The following is a 5,756-nucleotide window of genomic DNA, read 5'->3' on the forward strand; positions in this document are numbered from 1 at the left end:
TTCTTTTTGTCTTTAACTTTTCTCATTTAAATTATGATGTGTCTTGGTGTGGGTCTCTTTGGGTTCTTGTTTGGGACTCTGCTTCCTGGACTTGTGTGTCCGTTTTTTTTTGTTTGTTTGTTTGTTTTTCATTTTTCTGAAGCTGGAAACAGGGAGAGACAGTCAGACAGACTCCCGCATGTGCCCGACCGGGATCCACCCGGCACGCCCACCATGGGGCAACGCTCTGCCCACCAGGGGGCGATGCTCTGCCCATCCTGGGCGTCGCCATGTTGCGACCAGAGCCACTCTAGTGCCTGAGGCAGCGGCCACAGAGCCATCCCCAGCGCCTGGGCCATCTTTGCTCCAGTGGAGCCTTGGCTGTGGGAGGGGAAGAGAGAGACAGAGAGGAAAGCGTGGCGGAGGGGTGGAGAAGCAAATGGGCGCTTCTCCTGTGTGCCCTGGCCGGGAATCGAACCCGGGTCCTTGTGTCCATTTTTTTAACCAAGTTAAAGTTTTCTATCATTATTTTTTCAAGTAGATTTCAATTTCTCCCTTTCTCTTTCCTCCTGACACCCCCATGATACAAATGTTGGTATGCTTGAAGTTGTCTGAGAGGTTCCTTACTCTATCTTTATTTTTTTCTTTTTGCTGTTCTCATTGAATGCTTTCTGTTTCCTTATATTCTAAATTGCTGATTTGATTCTCGGCTTCATCTACTTTACTTGTGATTCTCTGTAAATTATTCTTCATTTCAATTAGTGCATCCTTTATTTTTGACTGGTTCTTTTTTATGTTTTCTGTGCAATTTTTATGCTGTTGAACTTCACTATAAGTTCACCTACTCTTCTCCTTAGATTATTGAGCATCCTTATTACCAGTATTTTAAACTCTGTATCTTGTAGATTGCTTGTCTGCATTTTCTTAGTCCTTTTTCTGGAGTTCTGTTCTGTTCTTTCACTTGTGAAGTGTTTATTTGTTTCCTCATTTTGGCTACCTCCCTGTGTTTGTTTCTATGTATTGGGTAAAGTTTCTATGTGTGGGCTTGGTAGAGTAGCCTAATCTAGTGTCCTATAAAGTCCAGTGGCACAGCCCTGCCCTTTACCCAAGCTAGGCACTCCAGTTGAAGCCTGTGTGGGTTGTGTACACTCTCCTGTTGTAGTTGAGCCTGGATTGCTGTTGGCACACCTCTTGGAGGGATTTACTCACAGGCCAATCCAGAAAAAGAATGGCTGCAACCAGGAAAAACTGTGGAGAATCAGCTGTGCAGGGGCCTGCCCAACACAACAAGACTTACTTCATCTGGGCTCTGGAGTCCACTGAGTTGTCACTGTAGAGGTGGTTGGGCAGTGTCCATAAGGTATACTGGTTTTTACAACTTCTGAGCAGTGCAGGCCAAGGTCAATTGCTGCCTACATTTTCCCAAGGTCGTCTGGCTTGAGCAACAAAATGATCTCCAAATGGCTGCTACTTGTGCTGAGCATGGAGATGCCCAAGAGAAGCCAAGTTTTGAACCATAGCAGGCTGCTGCTAGTGGTGGGTCTATGGCCACTTAGCAAGAGATACAGTGTGCTCACTTTGGCATCACATATATTATATTAAAATTGGAATGATACAGAGAAAATTAGTATGGTCCCTACACAAGAGTTACAGAGAACTGATGAAGCCAGACACTGCTTGTTTGAGAAATTTTAGGAAATTCTGGAGTGTGAGTCAAGACTGGTCATTTATATAGAAAAGCCACTGGAAACTGTTTGGATGTGCCCACCTGTTGGGTGGGTCAGGGCCTCAAGGAATTACAAGGGTGGGGAAAACAGTGACAGCCAGATTGATGGACACTCAGAGATGGTGCCCACTTGCTGGCTTGGTGGAGTGTCTCAGAGAAGGAACAATGTCCTTTGCACGTTAGAGTCTTTTTCTGGTAAAAAGCGGCCCCCTAGGCTCTTGTGCTGATGCCAGGCAATTCAGTTCCTTCCCATATATCCCTGGTGCCTTTCAAGGTGCTACTCCACTACTAGAGCCCAGAGGGAATGAGTTCAAATAAGTCCATATGCAGGCTTTTTAAGAGAAACCGGCTTAGACTACAACAGCCCTCCCTCTCAGCCTCATTTTCTAATGGTTTTTAAATTTAGACATTATGGAGACTTCTCTTCCCAGCACTGGAACTGCTGGCTTGAGGCCTGGAATGGGACTGGGACCCCTTATTCTCAGGGAGGACCTCCATGGCTGAGATATCCCTTTTGATTTTTATCCACCACACATTTATGGGGGACTATCTCTTTAACGTCTCCACCAGTCATGATGGAGGACTTATTGTAGGACTTCTATTCAGCTAGATTTTAGGTAATTCTGAATGATGGTTGTTTTATAGTTTAGTTGTATTTTGATGGGATTGTGGGAAGCTGCAAGTACTGCATTTACCTAGGTTGCCATTTGATTGGAAGTCTCCAGTCTCCAATTGTCTTTTGATTGGGCACTTGGATTGCTCCCATATCTTGGCTATTGTATGTACACATTGCAATGAAGACAGTCATACATACATACACTGTTTTGAATTGGTGTTTTGGGTCTCTTCATATATATACCTAGAAGTAAAACTGGTGTGTCATAAAGCAGTTTTATTTTTAAGTGTTGAGGATCCTCCATTGTTTTCCATATTTGCTGCACCAATCTGCATTCCCACCAACAGTGCATGAGGGTTCCCTTTTCTCCACATCCTGGACAACACCTGTTTGTGGATTGATGATAGCTATTCAGACAAATGTGAGGTAATATCTCATTGTGGTTAAATAATTTACATTTCTCTGATAATTGGTGATGTTGAGCATCTTTTCATATGTCTATTGGCCATGTGTATGCTCTTTAGAGAAGTCTCTATTCAGGTCCTCTGCTCATTTTTTAAATTGAGTTGTTTGGTTTCTAGTATTTTTTTAATTTTTATTTATTGATTTTAGAGAGACAAAAAGAAGAAGAAAAGATAGATAGATAGATAGATAGATAGATAGATAGATAGATAGATAGATAGATAGAGAGAAACACATCGATTTGTTGTTCTACTTCCTTATGCATTCATAGGTTGCTTCATGTATGTGCCCTGATTGGGAATTGAACCTGCAAACTTGATGCATCATGACAAAACAACCGAGTTACCTGGCTAAGGCATGAATTGATTTGTTGTTGGTGGTGGTAGTGGTGGTGTTGAGTTGTATGTGTTTTTTATAAATCTTGAATATTAACTTGTCAGATATCTCATTGTTCCAGGATAATCTTCTTCTATTCAGTAGGTGATATTTTGTTTTGTTAATGGTTTCCTTTGTTGGGCAAAAATTTCTAGTTTGATGCAGTCCCATTTGTTTACTTTTTTCTTTTGTTTCCTTTGCCAAAGAAGATATGTCAGAAAAAAATATAGCTAAGAGAAATTTTTGAGATTTTATTGCCTACATTTTCTTCTGCTAGTTTTACAGTTTCAAATCCTACATTTAAGTATTTAATCCATTTTGAGTTTATTCTTGGATATGGTGTAAAAAGGTAGTCTGCTATTATTTTTTGTATGTATCTACCAAATTTTCCCACCATTTTTTGAATAGACTGTCTTTTTATCCCATTTTATGATTTTGCCTTGTTTGTCAAATACTAATTGACCATATAGGTGTCGGCTTATTTCTGGGCTCTCTATTCTCTTTCATTGATTTTTATCAGTAAAAATATCAGTATTGTCTGCGGTTTTTTTGTTTGTTTGTTTGTTTGTTTTTTGTATTTTTACGAAACCAGAAACGGGGAGGCAGTCAGACAGATTCCCGCATGTGCCAGACCGGGATCCACCTGGCACGCCCACCAGGGGGCATCACTCTGTTGCAACCAGAGCCACTCTAGCGCCTGAGGCAGAGGGCACAGAGCCATCCTCAGTGCGCCCCGGCAAACTTTGCTCCAATGGAGCCTCGGCTGTGGGAGGGGAAGAGAGAGAGAGAAAGGACGGAGAGGGGGAGGGGTGGAGAAGCAGATGGGCGCTTCTCCTGCGTGCCCTGGCCGGGAATCGAACCCAGGACTCCTGCACGCCAGGCCGGTGCTCTACCACTGAGCCAACTGGCCAGGGCCAGTATTGTCTAATTTCATCAGTAATATGCTGTTTGATATGCAGTATCATTTGATATCATGTAGTGTGATACCTCATTGCTCTTTTTTTTCAAGATAGCAGTGGCTATCTGGGGTCTTCTGTAAAAGAAGACATTAGTGAAAATGTAAAATTCTGGATTACTTGTTCTACTTTTGTGAAAAATGCCATTGGTATTTTGATAGGAATTGTGTTGAATATATAGGTTGTTTTGGGTATTATGAGCATTTAAATGAAGCTAATTCTTTCTATTCATGAGGATAGTATATGCCTCCATTTATTTTATGTTCTTTAGTTTCTTTCTTCATTATTTTATAATTTTATGAGCATTTTTACCTTTTTTAAATAATTTTATTTTTTTAATGGGGCAACATCAATAAATCAGGATACATATATTCAAAGATAACATGTCCAGGTTATCTTGTCATTCAATTATGTTGCATACCCATCACCCAAAGTCAGATTGTCCTCTGTCACCTTCTATCTAGTTTTCTTTGTGCCCCTCCCCCTTCTCCTTTCCCTCTCCCTCTCCCTCCTCCCCCCATAACCACCACACTCTTATCAATGTCTCTTAGTCTCACTTTTATGTCCCACCTACGTATGGAATAATGCAGATCCTGTTTTTTTCTGATTTACTTATTTCACTTCGTATAATGTTATCAAGATCCCACCATTTTGCTGTAAATGATCTGATGTCATCATTTCTTATGGCTGAGTAGTATTCCATAGTGTATATGTGCCACATCTTCTTTATCCAGTCATCTATTGATGGGCTTTTTGGTTGTTTCCATGTCCTGGCCACTGTGAACAATGCTGCAATAAACATAGGGCTGCATGTGTCTTTACATATCAATGTTTCTGAGTTTTGGGGGTATATACCCAGTAGAGGGATTGCTGATGAATACAGATGCTAAAATACTAAACAAAATACTTGCAAAACGAATACAACAACATATTAAAAAAATAATACATCATGATCAAGTGGGATTCATCCCAGGATCTCAAGGATGGTTCAACATACGTAAAACGGTTAATGTAATGCACTATATCAACAAAACAAAGAACAAAAACCACATGATCTTATCAATAGATGCAGAAAAGGCTTTCGATAAAATACAACACAATTTTATGTTTAAGACTCTCAACAAAATGGGTATAGAAGGAAAATATCTCAACATGATAAAGGCCATATATGATAAACCATCAGCTAAAATATTTTAAATATTGTTGATTTGAGGAACTAGAGCTAATAATATCTTTTTGATGCTAGAGATTGTAAACAGGTGTTTATTTATTTTTTCCAAGTGAGTAGAGGAGAAAGAAAGACAGACTCTGGCATGCACCCTGACTGAAATCCATCCCACAACTCCCATTTGGGGACATGCCCATAACCACGCTATTTTTACCACCTGAGATGGAGGCCCCATGGAGACAGACATCATTAGTGCTCTGGTCGATGTGCTTAACCAAATGAGCTATAGCTGTGGGAGGGGAAGAGAAAGAGAAAGAGAGAGAGAGAGAGAGAGAGAGAGAGAGAGAGAGAGAGAGAGAGAGAGAAAGAAAGAAAGAAAGAAAGAAAGAAAGAAAGAAAGAAAGAAAGAAAGAAAGAAAGAAAGAAAGAAAGAAAGAAGAAAGAAAGAAGGGTGGTGGAGAAGCAGTTGGTTGC

General features: G+C 40.5%; 1 non-coding gene across 1 annotated transcript; it reads left to right on the top strand.

The window, feature by feature from the left end:
- The first annotated feature begins 1,556 nt into the window (after nt 1-1,556).
- LOC136386616 (U6 spliceosomal RNA) lies at nt 1,557-1,660 on the top strand. Its single transcript, XR_010747982.1, has one exon. It is a non-coding gene; the product is annotated as a U6 spliceosomal RNA (small nuclear RNA).
- Nucleotides 1,661-5,756: the final 4,096 nt, after the last annotated feature.

The sequence above is a fragment of the Saccopteryx leptura genome, chromosome X, assembly GCF_036850995.1.
Source record: "Saccopteryx leptura isolate mSacLep1 chromosome X, mSacLep1_pri_phased_curated, whole genome shotgun sequence".
Taxonomy (NCBI): domain Eukaryota; kingdom Metazoa; phylum Chordata; class Mammalia; order Chiroptera; family Emballonuridae; genus Saccopteryx; species Saccopteryx leptura.